Raw genomic sequence first — 20,570 nt, forward strand, 5'->3', positions numbered from 1 at the left:
TGAGGTGTAAAGTTAGGCTTTTTGTTTGAGACTTCTTTCTTGTTTCTTGAGGTTAACATTTGTTGCTGTGAACTTCCCTCATAGAATAACTTTTGGTACATTCTAAAAATTTTGGTGTACTTTCATTTTCATTTGTCTCAAGGTTTTAAAATTTCTCTTTGACATTTAATCTCTGCATATTCTTTCTTTAATCACTGTTGCATACAATTCCAACAATGGCCACTGGTTCACATCAAAACATGAATATTTTATGGTTCTGAGGACCAAGTTTTAATTTTGGAGCATAGTTAATATTAATATGTAATTAATAAAAATATCTATCATTATCAGATTAGTTAAGAGAGATTATAGTATAATCGACTTTTATTAACCATGAGAAAACAAAGGTATAGGAAATTTGCAAGAGTCACAGAGCAGGGGTAGTGTAATGTCAGATTCATGTCTTTTTCTTCTATTGTTGAGATGTTGAGCCATACCATCTGTCTGTGAGTCTGACTATTTATTATCTGAAACTGGTTTACCTATCATGTTTTAAGCAGAGTCCTGAGTTTCCCCTAATACATTTCATTTGTCTCTGAAATGTTTGTAGACATATTTGAGTATTATGTCTGATATCATGGGAATTTGAAATGCATCAAATAAAATGAAAGCACATTGAAAAAATAGGAACTTCAGTGACCTTCTCATTTTACCAATAGGTTTAGTGAATTTGCCATACATTTAATAAGAATTTATGATCTAAATAACCCCTTCCACTTTATCCAACTCATGGAATTTTGACTAAAATTACCATTGCATTATACACCTTAAATGGGTGATATGAATTTATGGTATGTAAATTATATTTCCATAAGGGTGTTAAAAAAATAAGTACACATTCTAGATTGCTGCAAGTGAACAAATATAAGCAAACAAACATAAATTGTTTAGAAAGCCACCCAGATTTAGCAATTCCAAGTATTCTAGACCAAAGATTTTAATGCTGGAAGAGAGTTTGTAACTACTGGTGGAAAAAACTAGAGGCCCAAAAAAGTTGTGTAATCTGGCCAATATCTCACAGAGAGTTAAAGGCAAAGGTGGATTCTGAAGCCCATTCTCATACACAGATGAGAGCAAAACTTGTTATTTTAGATTCCTATAAATTCAGTGCATTGCCCCTGTTTTCCATGGTCTATACATTTTCTAAAGTTTATGACCTCTCAGTCATATTGTAGTCATATGCTTAAAACATTCAGATCACTTGGTACTGACCCTAGAATCTAAAAAGTATCTAAATGGAAACAAGACTGAGTCTAAATAAATATTTCTGTGAGAAAAGAAGCAAATACTTCCTTCTTTCCTTGAAAAATGAAAGTAAAAGTTGCTCAGTTGTGTCCGACTCTTTGTGACCCCATGGACTGTAGCCTGCCAGGCTTCTCTGTCCATAGAATTCTCCAGGCAAGAATACTGGAATGGGTAGTTGTTCACTTCTCCAGGGAATCTTCCCAACCCAGGGATTGAACCCAGATCTCCCGCATTGCAAGTGGATTCTTTACCATCTGAGCCACCAGAGAAGCCTTTCCTTGGTTCTTATTTAATTAAGCTTATCATCCATGTCTTTTATTTTAAGCTATTCCAAGTCATTTTTTTGGGTATAAGAAAATTTGAAATTTCAAAAATGAAATTTCATAAAATAAAATTAACACCAATCATAAACTTGCTGTTACATTGCCTACCCTGTTGATTTTCTCTGAAATCAAATGTTGCATACTTAATAGTATTAAGTCTGCATTAAATACTGGTAAAAACTTCCTGTATGCTAGAGGCCATTTTTGAATGAAAGCTTTTTGGACTTCTATCTGTAAACTAAAATAGATCACTGTACTTGAATCTATTTCATTGCACCATATTGTGAATGAATTTACTATAAAGGAAGCATTTTTTTTAACTTTTATTACTTATGTGTGCTGTGTGCTAAGTTGCTTCAGTTGTGTCCAACTCTTTGTGACCCCATGGACTGTTGCCCCCCTAGGCTCCTCTGTCCATAGAATTCTCCAGGCAAGAACACTGGAGTGGGTTGTCATTTCCTCCTCCAGAGGATCTTTCCGATCCAGGGATTAAACGCTCATCTCTTACATCTACTGCATTGGCAGGCAGGTTCTTTACCATTAGCACCACCTGGGAAGCCCTTTATTTTATTTTTGGCTGTAGGTCTAATTTCACTTTGAGAATTTGTATTTGCAGCCAAATGAAATTCATATTTGCAATAAGAAAGATGTGCTTCATTATTTGAAACAATAGCCCATTTTTACGGAGAGACATTAAAGAAGACTGAAATTAATGGAGAAATGCTTCATGTTTCAATGTAGAAAGATAATTCTTCAGAAAGTAATTTCTAGGTTTAATTCAATTTTATTTTAGCTCCTAAAAAGCTTTTTTTCCTTAAATTTGGTATTTTTAAGTTGACATGAAAATATAAGTGATACTAGACAAGAAAATAAAGGGCAAAAATCAAAGGCAAAATTATATATAATTAAAAAACATTATATAGCTATAATAATTAAAATATATACTGGCAATGAAAATAAAAATGGAAACCAGGGGAAAAAAAGACACATTTTGTATGTATGTGTGTGTGTGTGTATAGATAGATAGATAGATAGATAGATAGATGAATTCTTTATTATTTTGTCCGCGCAACTTGCAGAATCTTAGTTCCCCGACCAGGGATCAAACCCGTGCCTTTTGCAGTGGGAGCATGGAGTCTTAACCACTGGACTGCCAGGGCAGTTCTTATATATACTAGAATTTAAGTGAAATGGAAAGATAAAAAGAGCTTCATCCTCTGGAGTTTACCTGAACTAGCAGGAGAATAAATATTGTCTTTCAAATCCTGCCCAACATCTTCTCCCTTTCTGCTTATAGAGCTGTTAGTCAGAAATTAATTCAACCAAAAAATTTAGTACACAAAATTTAAAGTCATTTTAAAGACAAATTCAGATTCCAAAGCTCTGCTTGCTCTTTGTAAAGCTAAGGCCACAGGGTCAAGTTTGACTTCCCTTTGGTTATGAATGTGGTCTTAAGAAGAGGACCCTGAGATAAGTATAATATTTGAGTGCAAGTGGTTGATTTGGGAGGTAGTCCTAGGAAATACTGGCAGGGGAATGGAAAAATAAGACAGGGAAGGAAGGTAGCCAAGGAAGTTTTTGTTGTCAATTACCTTATTGCTGTGGGCAAATGGAACCTGATCTTGCTGGAGAAATCTGGGAGCTGGTGTATAATACCTACCTGGACTCATCTGCTCCAACCTATCAAGGGTAAGAGAACTTGGGTAATTACACAACAGTTTTTAGTTGAGGGATGCTTGATTGGGAAAGGGGCATGTATTAATCTCTGGGTAGTTCCAACCTTCTACTCCCAAGGACCAAACAATTTTGGTGGCCAAATAATGCCTCAGAGAATAAATCCAGGTGCTCTCAGTTGGAAGTCAGACCAGTAAGCACTGAAGGGCTAAAGGCAAGGAGATATAGATGACGAACTAGCAATACTCTGCTGCTGCTGCTGATGCTGCTAAGTCACTTCAGTCGTGTCCGACTGTGTGCGACCCCATAGACAGCAGCCCGTCAGGCTCCCCCTTCCCTGGGATTCTCCAGGCAAGAACTCTGGAGTGGGTTGCCATTTCCTTCTCCAATGCATGAAAGTGAAAAGTGAAAGTGAAGTCGCTCAGTCGTGTCCAACTCTTAGCGACCTGCTAGTATTCAAAAACCAGTATTCTGAACATTTATTTTGCATAGCAAAGATATCAGACTTTTTAGTTTTCCTGTGATAACCTGAACTAAGGAAAGGTGGTGAAGGATGGTTGATAATTGCGGAGCTTGGGAAAGACATATGACAAGTGAGAGAACTCAATAGGGAAAAGGGAAACTTGGCATTTGGCCAGTCTAAGGAGAAATCATCCTGACAGTGATTGGAGGATGCCACTGTGAAATTTTAGACACAATGATATTTTATAATGAATCTTAGGGTGTTTCCCCTTCCATCTTCAACTATCTCCAAACTTTCAGTAAAAATCTTTTATGTGTAATAGCCCTGTGTTAGCAGTGCCTTGAGAAATAAAGATGAAGGTGCTATGTCCATGCTGAGAATGAAGCTGTGCTGAGTGGTGATGAGATAATTATAGAAGTGGTTGACAACTGAGCAAGTTTGCTATGAGAGATGAGCACCCAGAGAATGTAACTCTCCACAGGAATCCCTGGAAATATCAGGGAGACTGCTAGTAATGAGACTTTATATAGATTTTATTTTAAAAAATAATCCCAGAAAGGTATAGAACTTGATTCTGTCTTTACTTAAAATTTAAATATATTGTTCCTGATTAATTTTTGGATTAGTTTTGATTTTTTGAAATATTGCATGAAAATATTATTTATCTTGGTTATTGATGTGTTTTTAGTACCCCCTCAAATTTTACCCTACAGATAAATTCCTCACTCATCTCACCCAAGGCCTAAGTCTCAACATGGAGCTGTTTAGGTCATCTGTGAAAGATAGTATATAAATTACTGGAGAAAGAAAATGGTGGTGGGAGAATTGATTTAGCTATTGAAGAAACTATAACCTAAGTTCATTCTTGGTGGCAAATAAATTTTAGAATAAAGTATAAACTGAATAAAATTAAAATGTAAGAAGATAATATTAAATGTCAGGATATGGAAAGAATTCCTATGGCTGTCAAAAGCAAAAACTGCAAAAATATGCATAACTGAACTGAATAATAATTTAAAACTTCACTGTGTTTCAAAAAATGTGAAAGGTAGACAAGGAAGAAAATTTACAACAAATATTTTGAAAGGACTAAATCATTAATATGTTAACTTGATTTTGGAAAAGTAATTTTGAAGTTTGAATAAAGATCCTTAAAACTGTCTGTACTTCTTAACACAGAAGTCTTACTGCTAAGAATCTATCCTTATGAAATTGAGATGTGGCCAAAGGCTTATGTATAAATGTAATATGTAGGATTATCAACAGCAACAAGAAATTTTGAAAGAATCCAAATATCAGAGAATAAAAAGATGGCTGAAGGAGTTATCACTCTAACCACAGCAGAGTGATAGGATGAAACATACAAATATAAAAATATGCTTTTAAAGAATATTTAACCTGGTCTTGCTTATTTAACTTATATGCAGAGTACATCATGAGAAACACTGGACTGGGAGAAACACAAGCTGGAATCAAGATTGCCGGGAGAAATATCAATAACCTCAGATATGCAGATGACACCATCCTTATGGCAGAAAGTGAAGAGGAAATAAAAAGCCTCTTGATGAAAGTGAAAGAGAAGAGTGAAAAAGTTGGCTTAAAGCTCAACATTCAGAAAACGAAGATCATGGCATCTGGTCCCATCACTTCATGGGAAATGGATGGGGAAACAGTGCAAACAGTGTCAGACTTTATTATTTGGGGCTCCAACATCACTGCAGATGGTGACTGCAGCCATGAAATTAAAAGACGCTTACTCCTTGGAAGAAAAGTTATGACCAACCTAGATAGCATATTCAAAAGCAGAGACATTACTTTGCCAACAAAGGTCCATCTAGTCAAGGCTATGATTTTTCCAGTGGTCATGTATGGATGTCAGAGTTGGACTGTGAAGAAGGCTGAGCGCCGAAGAATTGATGCTTTTGAACTGTGGTGTTGGAGAAGACTCTTGAGAGTCCCTTGGACTGCAAGGAGATCCAACCAGTCCATTCTGAAGGAGATCAACCCTGGGATTTCTTTGGAAGGAATGATGCTAAAGCTGAAACTCCAGTACTTAGGCCACCTCATGCGAAGAGTTGACTCATTGGAAAAGACTCTGATGCTGGGAGGGATTGGGGCAGGAGGAGAAGGGGACGACAGAGGATGAGACGGCTGGATGGCATCACTGAGTCGATGGACGCGAGTCTGAGTGAACTCCGGGAGTTGGTGATGGACAGGGAGGCCTGGTATGCTGCAATTCATGAGGTCGCAAAGAGTCGGACATGACTGAGCTACTGAACTGAACTGAACTGAGCTGTAGTAGTGTGTCCACATGGCTAGGGACTGCATAGCAGAGGAGGAGCCAGAACATATGTTTGAGTAGAGACCATTGATATGGGGGATACAAATGACTCAAGGACAGAGGCCCTTCTAAAATTTTCTGTATTTTATATTCTAGGTTCTGTGCAAGATTGTTAAGGAGGGGAAATAAAAAGTGACTTACACTGTATTCCTATAAAACCCTGGAGAGTGAGTTTCTATGTAAAATATGATTTGATTTAGGAAAACAAATATGTATCACACAAGATATATAATCTGTTAGTGATGGGATTATGAGTGATTTTCATTTTCCTATTTATACTTTTTAATACTATATTTAAGAATGCAGTCTTGGAGCAAAGGCTTTTTGTATCTCAGCTTATCATTTTGACATATTTTTCAGATGTTTATGAAAAATTTCTTTCAAATAAATGTTATAATTTTTTGCTGTAGGGACATAGAGACCTCAAAAGTGGGATTATTTTTCCAAGTAATTTTCATATTTTAATAATAGAAACCCATATACATACAAAAGGCAATGAGAGGGAGAAGTATATTCTATACTATAGCAAATATCATGACAGATACTCTTCGAAATGAACTTAAAGATAATTGATTAGAGATCATTTTCTGTATTTCTAAAATGTTCAATGTTCACTCACTTCTGTATGAAGCTACAAATTGTAGCATGAACACTGAACTGAATATCAGGGGACTGAGGATCCAGTATTCCTTCTATCACTCCCATCCAAGAGATCTTGCCCACTGTTTACTACCTTTGATTCTAAAAGGAAAGATTTTCTGTAGGTCTTTATTGATTTTGTTTGTATCTCTTTGAAATATCTGCAAATATGAATCTTGGTAGAATTCATCTTTGGATCTGCCCATTTGGAGCTTACAAAATACATACCAACCAGTGATTGTATTTTATTCAATCCTTGGTGTCTGTGAAGCTGGGAACATAAATAGTCACAAGAGAACCAACCTCAATATCTAAAAAAGCAACATGTTTTTGGTCTGGGCAAATGGGAAGTAATCTCCCTTTAGAAGATTTTATATATATACATGTACATGTGTATTTATGTATATATAACTAACTTTTCATGTAAAGATGATTGATGGTATTTTTCTTTTTTCAGTTGATGGTATTTTAATGAGCATTTTGATTCTAGGCATGCCATGGACTCAGAAACTGACAGCAAATGTACTTAATGAATAACAATGAATTTAGTCAGCACAGTACCATCGTGTCATCGGCTCAATGTGAATATCCAGTGCTGTACCACAAATGTTAAATTGGTCTTCCTTAAAGGAGGTGACATCATGTAAGAAATTCAAATCCAGTATTAAATGATTCTTTTTTCTTTTAATTTCAAATGCAGCATCCCTGCCCTGCTTTTTCTGTCATGAGTTGCTTTTCATCTTGGCTCCCTGACTCAATGAACTTAGTGAATCACTGGGTGCTGCTTGCTATTTGACTCAAAAGATATATTGACTAGCAGACTCATGTATTTCCCCCCATATTTACAAACAAAAAAGAAAATATACAGAAAGAAGAAGGAATCTTTAAAAATGTTATTGAAAAATTATCATTTTGTTTGGGCACAAAGATGAATATCCTAGAGCTGTGAGCTAAGGAAAAGGGGAGTGGCCTAGGTGGCACACTTTGTATATGATGCCACCTTTCAGGAGGATTTCATTTTCATGCCTAGGAGACAAGCATCTTAAAAAAAAAAAAAAGCTGGCTATTGCATATAAAATTTAGGGAATTGGAGTATTGTCTACTAAAGCAACAAGATTTACGAGAGACGTCTGGCTCAATTGCATTAGGGAAAAAAATGATTTCAAAAAAATCGCTTCCTTGCTTTTTAAAATGAAAACCATCTGCAATGAAAAATTTAAAATGATAAATCTTCTCCTTTCACACTGCTACTGATAAATGGTTAGTTTTTTTCCCCCTCCTTTTGAGAGGGACAGAATAGAAATATAGGAGTATGTGATCTTTTTGTACACAGGTCTTTTATTAAATATCTGTATACTCTTTCTGGAACTTTTAATAAGATTTTAAGTTTATTATTAATGAATGTTATTGTTATCTGATATTATGAGAGCCATTGCATGGAAACTCCAGACTATAAATTTTTGGAGTTGACAGTCAATAACATTTGACCTCTCTTACCTACGAAAAATATCTTATTCTGTCCTCATAGTGATTTAAATCCATAGGGCATATTTAAGTCAAGATCTGGTCAATGTAAAATTTTAGTCAATTTATACAAGTTTATATTTGTATTTTATGTTAAACATTCAATAATAGATCATTTTAACAATACAATATACCTTTCATGGTGATAATAATCTACAAACCCCAGCATTTATTCAACTTATAAAAGAAAGAAAAAAGTGCCATAATTATTATGTATTCACATACACATGGGTGTGAGCACACACACAGAAGGAGGGCAGTGGCTAAAGTAATAAAGCTGCATGTTAGCCTCTTATTTTTTGTTTGTTTGGTTGGTTGGTTCTCTACTATAAAGGCATTTAGGCAAGTGTGTGCATTGTTTCATTTTACCCAAATCCTGACAAAGGGTGAGAACCTAATAAAGGGCAATGACTAAAGTCACATAAAATCATTCTCTACATTCTGTGACTCTCAGTTTATTAATCTAGAGTGCACTAAATCTCATGTGGCTTACTGTGAAGCAGTAGTGAGTACAACTATCTCTAATGGTGGTTTCTCTCCCTTTCCTCAAATATAGGAGCACCCAGGCTCCTTTGGAAACCTGTGAGTTTAATTGGAAATTCTGGTGCCTACTTTGCTAGTCATAAACCAGGTAATTGTTTCCTAATGCAACCTGGCAGTGCCACTGAGGGCAGATTATACAGAGCTGCCATCCTGAGGTGTTCTAAACAAGTGACAAATCATTAACAGCAAGTCTCTGGATCTCTGTGAGTGAGCTCTGCGGCTGCGACTGAAGGGAAGCAAGACCAGAGAGGAGCGAGGGAGATCTGAGCAGGCAGGAGCTGCTGCATTAATGACTGGCATTGCCAGCACTGTGTGCTGGGGATGACGGTGGCATCTTCACTTTCACTTCTCCTCAGAGGTGTTGCTATGGGTACCATCTCAGAGGTGTCACAGGAAAAAAGAGCAGGAGGTAGACTGATGAACAAGATAAGAAAGTAAAGGATATGCAGCAGCATAGCACTATGAAGACGTCCTTCCCATACAAACGAGTGCATCGCATACTTCGATAGGGACCCATTAAATATGGAGGATGGCAGACAGGAGAGTGGGTTGAATTGTCAGCAAATGACAAATAAAAGGTGCTTTGGAACTATTTTATGGCCTCAATTATCCACAAGATAATAGTAGTACTGGACCTATATCATTCAGGGTACAATCCTTTGTCACTAAAGTAATTTATGAGACCCTGGGAATTGTATGCATGTGTGGTATATGGGTATTTTTGTGATATGGAAAGGCTCGGGAAAGCTGTTCATTATTTTAAAGGCTGTGTTTTTCTGCACTCTTTTCAAACTCCTGCTCCCTCCCATGATCAGAGATTCTATGAAGGTGCCAACTCCCTAGCATTTCGACTCTGAAATTAAACATCATTGTAAGTTTCCCTCATGCAATATGTTAATCACCATTAGTCTAATTCTTTCTCTTTCTCTCTGTAATATGTTAGCCTTTGAATAAAAGTCAGGAAAAAATTATTAGGAGCATTTTAACAAATTGCAGCATTTCAATGATTATGTCACAGTTGTCAGATTCCTTCCTAGCAGAGTTGGAAAAGTGACATTTTCTTAGTCTCCCAAGTTTATTGGACTTATTAAAATAGCATAAACAATGTTGAGGTAGAAAACAGATTTTTCTACAAACCTTTATTGTTGTGTTATAATCAAAGAATTCAACCATGTATATATTTATAGGGGACTTAAAAAAATTCTGGTGGAAATGCAGAGCAACTTCCCCTCATAGTTTGTTTGGAAACTCAAAGTTCATATTTTATGGGTCATGTGGCATTCAGCCTTTCCAAATTGGCTGGGATAGTTTCTGTAAAGATAGAGCTAGAATTTTTGTTATCTTTTTGTTTTCTTCCCTTTCCTCTTATTTATTATTTTACTTTTGCTCTCCCATTTTAAAATCATGGTAGTTGCTCAGAATGTCAACCAAAATAACATTCATAATCTGAAACCACTGCCTATTATTTTCACACATATATCATATAACTGTCATTGGAAACCAAATTCTGGGGTGATTTGACCAAACTCTAGGGAGGCTATTGCAGATACTTTTCTATGAAAATATGTTTTTACTAAAATCATACAAAAGGACCCTTAACCCTGACCCTACTACATATTTATTTTTTGTTGGCATCAATTTACTCAGGCAAAGAAACAGAAGAAGTTCTTAGAGAAAGATCGGGTCCTAACTTTCAGACGCTTCTCTCTGGCTCTAACTTAAGGTATAGATTGTTGTCAGAACTAGAAACAGATATTTATGGGAAAATGAAATTGAATTTGACTAAGCAGGAAGAGCTAAGACAGATTAGGAAAAACAGAGTAGACTTAGTCTTTATTCATTAATTTGTTCATTTATTCAACATTTAAGAAACAGCTGTCATGAACAAGGTACTATACTTGGCAGAGAGAAACAAAGACAAATAAAACACAGACATCTCCCAAGGAGCTTGTATCTAGAGGACACAATCTTGAAAGAGCTTATTCTATAAAGCTGTGAGTCAGAGAAAGCAACAGCACCCCACTCCAGTATTTTGACCTGGAAAATCCCATGGGCGGAGGAGCCTGGTAGGCTGCAGTCCATGGGGTCGCTAGAGTCGGACACGACTGAGCGACTTCACTTTCACTTTTCACTTTCATGCATTGGAGAAGGAAATGGCAACCCACTCCAGTGTTCTTGCCTGGAGAATCCCAGGGACGGGGGAGCCTGGTGGGCTACCATCTATGGGGTCGCACAGAGTCGGACACGACTGGAGCAACTTAGCAGCATAAAGCTGTGAGCAGTGTGCCTATATACCAGTATGATCTGAAATGTCTAGAAATGAGTGAAGTAGTGAGGATATAATTCACAGAAGGACTTCCAGTGCTCAGTCACCCTGTTGTGACTGACTCTTTGTGACTCCATGGACTAGAGCCCGCCAGACTCCTCTGTCCATGGAATTTTCCAGGCAAGAATACTGGAATGGGTGGCCATTTCCTTCTCCAAGGACTTCCAAAGTATCAAATAAAAGGAATTATTTATTTTCCAAAGGCTTTTATGTATAAAAAACAACTTGAAGTATTAAACACTAGATAAGCACAATGAAGATAGAATACAAATTATTACTATACAGAGTATATGGGAGCCAATGTAAGTAATGTGATTGGGAGAACCTTGAGATAGATCTCAAATTTGGGGACTTTGTTACCTACATACTGTTATTTCCACCTTGAAAAGAAAATGTTCTTTGCTAAACGTCATTAATTATTTCTGTGAATTATGACATTATGGCAAGTAAGCTTCAAGAGGTTCTTATAGTCAGTCATGGGTTTCCTTGGTGGCTCAGTGGTGAAGAATCTGCATGCAGGGCAGAAGACGCAGGAGATGCGTATTCAATCCCTGGGTCAGGAAGATCCCCGCAAGGAAGGCATGGCAACCCATTCCAGCATTCTTACCTAGAGAATCCCTTCCTAGAGAGGAAGCTGGTGGGCTATGGACCATAGGTTCACAAAAAGTTGGGCACAACTGAAGCGACTAAGCAAGCAAGCAAGCATAGTCAGTTGTATGTTTGTACTATATGATCTGGGCTTCCCAAGTGGCTCTAGTGATAAAGAACCCACCTGCCAATGCAGGTTAGACAATAGAGTCGTGGGTTCAGTCCCTAGTTTGGGAAGATCCTCTTGAGGAGGGCACTGGTAATCCATGCCAGTTCCTTGTCTGGAGAATCCCATGGACAGAGGAGCCTCGCAGACTGCAGCCCATAGGGTCGCAAAGAGTTGGACAGGACTGAAGTAACTTAGCACACACACTATATGATCTGAACATTTTCTATAATAGAGTTTCTTAAAATCAATTATTGTTTTTTATTATAAAGTTCAAAATAATTTTCCTTCCAACTATGATGTTAAGTTGTGTCTAGTCCAACAAGAATATTATTGAGGAGGAGTTGTTTTGAAAAACTCAATTGTTAGTCAGTTATCTTAAATTTTATCACTAAATTTGGCATTTTGGTTTTGAATTTTCTCACTTCCCAATATTGGAAAATTGTCAGGACATAGTATTATAGAAACATTTGGAGTAATATAAAGTTCCTAGCTCAGACTTGTGCTTACTGAACAATTAATAATGCCACCTGTCATTATTAGTGACAATAAAAGTCACACATCTTAAATCTTGCAAGATAGCTAGAGGCCATCAAGTTATCCTCCTTATACTACAAATTTTAGTGAATTTTAGAAAATGATCCAACTGATTTAAAAGTAGAATTTAACATATTTACAACCTCCGAATATATTACAGGGTGATTACAAATTGCTTTGCGATTTTTTTTTATACTCAGAAAAAAGGTTAGCTTTTACTACAATGTAAAATTTAGAGCCTTCATTGAAATATGTCTTCAAAAAAGCTGCTAAATTTTTTATGAAACCATTAAATATATAAACACTTGAAAGTACAGTGTATCTCTAAACACATACATATGTATATATATATGTGTGTATGTGTATTTATACATATTTATATAAAGCATGCATGAATACACACTCTTATATTTATCTGTACATATGTCTGTCCCTGCATCTGGAAGAATATATTTACATTTGTAGAGTTGGTCCAGTGTTCATATCCAAATGCAAATTTGACTCTTTGAAGAAAATTTTCAAATTTGCATCTCTTTCTTTCTCAGTGGTTTTGCCAGTTGGTGTATTTCTTTGCTGATTTCCACTTTTTCTTCCTCTGCAGCATCCCCCATGAAGTGGCGCTGAAAGATCACGTTAGCACAGTTCCATGATGTGAAATACCACAAGTCTGCAATTTTTCGGTCTTGAGAGCAGCGCTGGGTTGAGAGGATGGAAATCTTTCAGTAATTATACCAGTTTGTATTCGTCTCACATTTGGGACCAAATACAAATCCGATCCACTCTTTCTCCCTGTGAATATTCATAAAAAACAAAGTGCCAATTCTGGGCTAATCATGTATGGAACCAAACATGTTGGTAAGTCCTAAGTATATGCTGTATGTATGTATACATAAGAATATATATATTTATATACAGTAATTTTGCTTGTGTCCTCCTCTGTGAAATTTGTTTGTTTAGTATAGGGGCTGCTGTTATAATGTGTTAATAAGCTGCTGAAAGCTTGGCACCTATTACTTGAAATGACAGCTATGTTAGAAGCCTATTAACACTCATAGCAGCAGCTCTGCAGCTACTAGAAATGAATTTCAAAGAAGGTAAATGAACAAAAGCAATTTATGTCTCTAAGGAAAGCAAATAACATGCCCAGAACTATATATATATATATATATATGAAATATACAGTATATAAAATTTTAAAAAAACCTCTTCCAATTAAAGACACAGCAGAAGAGAACTTTGGAGAAAGGAAAACTGCCTAAAAGATTTCCAAACAACCTTGAAGACATAAATGTTAAATATATCAAACATAACTTCCTCCCTTTGTTTCTATTCTATTTAAACTAGAACCATATCAAACTTAGTTATAGAAATAGAAGTGTATAGGTAGAGGAAGTACAGTTTTCTCTCCATGAGAAAAAATTAAATCATATAGTTTTAGCTCAAACCTTTTCTTAGTCTCTGAACTTAGAAGGATACCATTTGTTATTGTTCTCTGAGGCAGGGCACTTTATGAGTCAGTTCACCCTGTCTTTGAAGTATTTTACTTACTTTTCATTGCCACTGAAATTTTACACGATGGCTAAAAGTCCTGGTTGAACCTTAGCCATAATAATAAAAATGTGCCAAGTTAGATTGAGAGTAAATTTTTTTTTAATGATACAGCATGTGTGTGTGTGTGTGTGTGTGTGTGTGTGTGTGTGTGTGTGTGTTGGGAAGGTTATATGCTGATGTTGGAGAGAGGCTGATTCTATCATTTTAGGCTATATTTAGATTAAACTATGAATATTTTAGAGCCTTGCTTTTGAAACCAAGTAACATGAAAACATCAAAAGACTTTTACATTTCAACTTACACACAAAAATCAGAAATTTTAGACCACTTTCAGAGTTTGTATGAAACTAACAGCCAATGGTTATAATAGGCAGCTTCATCCCTAGAGTAATTTACATTATCATTTTTATACCTTTAATATTAGGATTGCAATGTCTTGGGTACATAGTAGTACTATCTTTGAATTCATAGCACCAACTTTGTATTGTCTGTGTATTGATCCTCTGCCCTCTAAAAATAAATTTTGAAAAGTCTTTTGGAGTTATAGAAAACAGATGTTTACTCTAAAAATCTATGCAAATGTAAACTCAAAAGCATTCCCTGTGTGCATATGCATGTGTTCATACACTAATAAGCCTTAAGATTAGGATGGATTATTGTAATGACAGAGGAAAGAAGTGAGAAGAAAAGCAGTTCTTTCATCACTGAAACTCATGACAAAATATGCTTTAAATATTGTCCAAATAGAGTTTCAGTTTTCCAGGTACGGAGTCACTATAAATGCCCTGTGAGACACTAACTAGAAATGCTCTTACTTTAAGTTCCATTGACCAAAATCTATGTTTACCTGGCCCTCCTATGAAGTCAACAGTACAATGACAACTGATGCTCATTATGATTATCCTTGGGGCTTCCCAGTGGCTCTAGTGGTAAAGAACCTGCCTGCCAAAGCAGGAAATATGAGACTCTGGTTTGATCCCTGGGTCTGGAAGATCCCCTGGAGGAGAGCATGTCAATCCATTCCAGTATTCTTGCCTGGAGAATCTCATGGACAGAGGAGCCTGGCCAGGTACCGTCCATAGGGTCGCAAAGAGTCAGACATGACTGAAGTGACTTAACACACACATATGATTGTCCTAAACAGATTTAAGCAAGGTAAATTTTTGCCTTTCAAATTACTAATAGTTTAATTATGCCCAGCCTTATTAGTATACAATGATTTTAAAAATAGATTCTAACAACTTAAAAATATACAATTTGTGTATGCAAAGAGTCGGACACGACTGAGCGACTGAACTGAACCGAACTGATGATATAGATAGGAGAAGGAAATGGCAACCCACTCCAGTATTCTTGCCTGGAGAATCCCAGGGACAAAGGAGCCTGGTGAGCTGCCGTCTTTGGGGTCACACAGAGTCGGACACGACTGAAGCGACTTAGCAGCAGCAGCAGCATGATATAGATAGTAACTGTACTATTTAGAGTAATTGAATAACCCGAATATCCTACCCCATCTCTAATAGAGAACAGGCCAAACTTAAATGAATCTGCATTTGTTGGAGTTTTCTAAAGACTTATATTCAGAAATGCCAATTATCAGTCATTTATGAGCTGCCCAATATTATAATCTTCTGAAATTATCTATGAAATAGAATCTGGCCATTCAAACAATAACATCAAAAACAAAGACTGTGTAACATTAGCATTTCCAATAGTAAAAATCAACTTTATTATTTTATTTTTTTAAATAATTAAGACTTTTATTAAAAATATTTATATGGAAAAATTTATAAAGCAAATGTGTATCATTCAATGATTTACTGTGAAGGAAACCCCTGGGTGGCCACCTGTCAGATGAAATATCAATTAGCACCTTAGGAACTTCTTTCCAATCATTGCCTTCCTTCTGCCTCCCATCATGGTAATCACCATCCTTTTTTCCCTTTAGTTTTATCACCTAAAGTCAAGATTTAGTTTTATCTGTTTTTAAAACTTAGATGAAGAAAATCATACAATGTAGATTCTCTTATGTCTGGCTTCCTTATGAAGTTTCATGTTGCTGTAAGAACTGTATAGTATTTTATTGAATGGATGGATATTGGGTACTTTCCAGTTTGGGATGATTTTAGACAATGCTGCCTTAAACCTTTTACATGTTTCCTGGAACCCTTGTGCATGCACTCTTGTGGAGTAGGTGTCTATAAGAAGAATTGCTGAGAGATAAGGTATATGCATGCTCAATTTTGGAGAAGGCAATGGCACCCCACTCCAGTACTCTTGCCTGGAAAATCCCATGGACGGAGGAGCCTGGTGGGCTGCAGTCCATGGGGTCGCTGAGGGTCGGACACGACTGAATGACTTTACTTTCACTTTTCACTTTCATGCATTGGAGAAGGAAATGGCAACCCACTCCAGTGTTCTTGCCTGGAGAATCCCAGGGACGGGGGAGCCTGGTGGGCTGCTGTCTATGGGGTTGCACAGAGTCGGACACGACTGAAGCGACTTAGCAGCAGTAGCAGTATGCTCAATTTAAGAAGATAATGTTTATCTGTTTTTCAAAGTGGCTGTACCAATCAATTTACAACCTCTATTGGGAGTGTTAGAGAGACTTGATTTTTACTTTGTTGTCATTATTAGTTATTTTAAAATTTTTAAAATAATAGTCATTCTTGTGATGTCTTATTGTGCTTTTAATTTCCTCTTCCCTTGTTAGTAATGGGATTGAACACTCTGTGTATGTATTGGCTTACTCTTTGTGAATGGCAGTTTTTTCTTTATTGGTTTGTCACAGTTATCATTTTTTAAAGTTTTGTAATAGAGTCTGTATTAGTTATGTGCTCTAGATATTCCACTGTATGGTTTGTCTTTTTACCCTTGAATTAATATATTTTGATGAACAGGTAATCTATTCAAATTTTTACAAACTTGGTCAATATTTTTAGAGTTAATTTTTCTAGATATTCTATTTAATCTAAATTTTCAAATTTATTTTCATGACATCGTTAATATCTGTAGCATCTATAAAGATGTCAATTTAAAATACTGATATTGGTTATTTATGCCTACCATTCTTTTAATTTTAATCAGTTGTATCAGGATTTATCAATTTTATTAGTCTTAAAAAATTTGATTTTGTTGAGTTCTCTATGATATATGTTTAATTTGCCGTTTCTCCTCTTTTCCTTGTATACTTTCATCTGTTCTCTTTGGCTGTAATTTATGTTCTTTCCATAATTTAAAAAGATCAAGTTTTACTTTTTCTTCTTTTCTAATATATGGATTTAAAGCTATAAATTCCATTTACAAACAACTTCAGCAATATTCCATAAGTTTTGAGAGGTCATAGTTTACTATCATTTAGTTTAAAATATTTTCTAATTTCCATTTTTATTTTACTTCACCCATGAGTTATTTAAAGTATATTACTTAATTTCAAACATAGGGATTTTCCAAATTGTTTCCACATATTTTTAGTTTATTTGCATTGTTATCAGAGTGCATATTCTGTATGTTTTTGTTCTTTAGAAATTTGTTAAAATTGCTTTACGACCCAAGAAATGGTAAGCTGGGACAATTTTGTATATGCTTGAAAAGAATATGTACACTGAAATGATGGCCATGTTTGAAATATGTTTATTATCATATTGTTAAATACATCTATCGGAGAAGGCAATGGCACCCCACTCCAGTATTCTTGCCTGGAAAATCCCATGGATGGAGGAGCCTGGTGGGCGGCAGTCCATGGGGTCACTAAGAGTAGGACACGACTGAGCGATTTCACTTTCACTTTTCACTTTCGTGCATTGGAGAAGGAAATGGCAACCCACTCCAGTATTCTTGCCTGGAGATCCCAGGGACAAGGGAGCCTGGCGGGCTGCCGTCTATGGGGTCACACAGAGTCGGACACAACTGAAGCAACTTAGCAGCAGCAGCAGCAAATACATCTATATGATTTCTAATTTTGTCTGTGTGTTTTATCAAGTTACTAAGAAAAATCTTTCATTATGATTGTCCATTTGTCTCTTTAGTTTTGTTAGTTTTTACTTTATGTACCTAAGGCTATGATAAGGGCATATACATGTAGAATTGCTCTAAGTTTCTGCTGAATTATACTTTTAATCATTATAGTGTCCCTCTAGGTCCATCCATGTTGGACAAATGGCAAGATTTCATTCTTTATGGCTGAGTAATATTCCAATATATTTACTACATCTTCTTAAGCTTGTCATCTGTTGATGGGCACTTGGGTTATTTCCATATCTTGCCTATGGTAAATAATGCAGCTATGACCATTAGGATCCATATATCATTTCAAATTAGAGGGTTTTTTTTTTTCCAGATATATAACCAGAGGTAACAATGCTGGATAATATGGCAGTTCTATTTTAATTTATTAAGGAAACTCCATACAGTTTCTCTTAGTGGCTGCACCAATTTACATTCCCATGAAAAGTATGCAAAGATATCCTTTTTTCTACATCCTCTCCAGTATTGGTTATTTGTAGACTTTTTGATGATAGCCATTTTGACTGATGGGAAGTGATACCTTATTGTGGTTTAGATTTTCATTTGTTTTAATAATTAGCCATATCAAGCATCTTTTCATTGGCTGCCCATTGGCTGTCTGTATATCTTTTGTGGAAAAATGTCTTTTTAGGTCTTCTTCACAGTTTTTGATTGGGTCGTTTGATTTTCAGTATTGAGGTGTATGAGCTGTTTGTGTATTTTGGGTATTAACCCCTTGTCAGTTATATTGTTTGCAAATATTTTCCCCCATTCTGTAGGTTATGTTTTTGTTTTATTGATGGCTTCTTTTGCATTCTTTTTAATCATCTGACAATCTTAGTCTTTAACTGAAGCATTTAGTCCACTTACATTTAATTGTATTTATTGATATATTTGGCTTAAATACACTATTGTTTCATATGGTTTCTATTTGTGCATATGTGTTCCTGTTTCTCCTTTCTATTTTCTTTTTGAGTAATTATTTTTCATAATTTTCTTTGATTCTGTTGGCATAGAAGTCATAATTCATTTATTATCCTTTTGATGATTATACTAAAAATTACAGCATTCATCTCTGACTTACAAATGTCTGATATTAATTGATGTTCTTAGTCTCTTCTTAAATAAGTTAATTTCACTTACTCTCTCCTTCTTTTATATATAAATGCAAGTGAAAATATAAATATTTTGTAGTAAATATTTATTAATATTTGCTTTTGTAAGTTTCCAATTTTTCCTTATTTTCCAGTTTTCCACCTGAGATTATTTTCCTTCATATGAAGAAAGCCGTAATGCATTATTTATTGTAGGTCTGCTGGTGACAAATTCTCTGAGTTTGTTTGAGCTGTATTTAGCTCTTGCCTGATAGCTAGTTGGTAAAGAATACACCTGCAATGCAGGAGACCCCAGTTCATTTCCTGGGTAAGGAAGATCTGCTGGAGAAGGGATAGGCCACCCACTCCATCTTGGGCTTCTCTTGTCACTCAGCTGGTAAAGAATCCACCTGCAATGTGAGAGACCTGGATTTGATCCCTGGATTGGGAAAATCCCCTGGAGAAGGGAAAGGCTACCCACTCCCAGTATTCTGGCCTGGAGAATTCCATGGACTGTATAGTCCATAGGGTCACAAATAGTCAGACATGACTGAGTGACTTTCACTTTCACTAGATGAATAATTTTTATTCTAGAAGAAAAATTATAGAAAACTAGGACTTTTAAGTTGACAGCAACTTTCCAATATCTTAAATATATTTTTGCATTATCTTCTATCTCTCATTGTTTCTGTTGATAAATAGGCTATAATCTACACCTTTTCAGGATTTGCTAATATATCTTTTGTGATAGCTTTCTTTGTATTAATTTTTTGGGGGTTCATAAGTTTTCTTGAATCTGCGGCTTGATATTTTTCTTTAATTTTAAAATATTCTCAACCATTATGTTTCAAATGTTGCCCTTGATTCATTCTCTTTTTTCCTCTTTATCAGACTCTGAACTATATGTTTGAAACTGTAGGTCTTTTAACTGTGTCACCTGTGTCTACTCAGATCTGTAGGATTTGTACTGAACCCTTGTGAGTCTGTCTAATGTGGTTTTTACTGTCTTTAAGGTTATATTTTCGTGTCTCTGCATCCCTGGTTAGTTTTTTTTTTAATTTATGTGAAAAATTGTTTACAAAAATAATATGAGAACTGGGATGATGTCTTCTTCTAGATAGTATTTGTTTCTTCCAGATGCCTGAGGAATATTGTATAGAAACTCATTCAGGGAAGTTAATCTGGTATCTGGCACTGGGATTCTTTAAAGCTGCATGACAGTCATTCTGAGGTCTTATCTGACTTTAGTTTGCCCTTGCTTTTCCCACACAGTTTTTCTAGATCTTAACCCAAAGCAGTAGGAGTTCATAGGACCCCTTTCCTTGGAGACCCCTTAACTTGATACTGGTCCTTATACTTAAGAGGCTCCCCCTTCTTAAATTAACAGATGCCCTCAGAGGAAAAGGAGCCCTCAAAATGCACTCATCTCCCTGGGTCTCTATTCTTCCCTAGATCTTCAACTGATAAGTCTTGGCTACTTAATCAGTTCCTTTGTGCCTTTAAACATACGCT

General features: G+C 35.9%; 1 long non-coding RNA gene across 5 annotated transcripts in view; it reads left to right on the forward strand.

Moving 5' to 3' along the window:
• Positions 1-20,570, forward strand: part of LOC138443485 (uncharacterized) — a 443,619-nt gene that overhangs the window by 387,366 nt on the left and 35,683 nt on the right. For 3 of the 5 annotated variants that reach the window (XR_011258170.1, XR_011258173.1, XR_011258171.1), the window contains one exon: positions 13,010-13,263. This is a non-coding gene — a long non-coding RNA (uncharacterized lncRNA). Of the gene's footprint in view, positions 1-5,171; positions 7,420-13,009; positions 13,264-20,570 lie in introns of those variants that run through there. The other 2 variants (XR_011258169.1, XR_011258174.1) reach the window with 2 other exon arrangements.

The sequence above is a fragment of the Ovis canadensis genome, chromosome 7 (assembly GCF_042477335.2).
Source record: "Ovis canadensis isolate MfBH-ARS-UI-01 breed Bighorn chromosome 7, ARS-UI_OviCan_v2, whole genome shotgun sequence".
Taxonomy (NCBI): domain Eukaryota; kingdom Metazoa; phylum Chordata; class Mammalia; order Artiodactyla; family Bovidae; genus Ovis; species Ovis canadensis.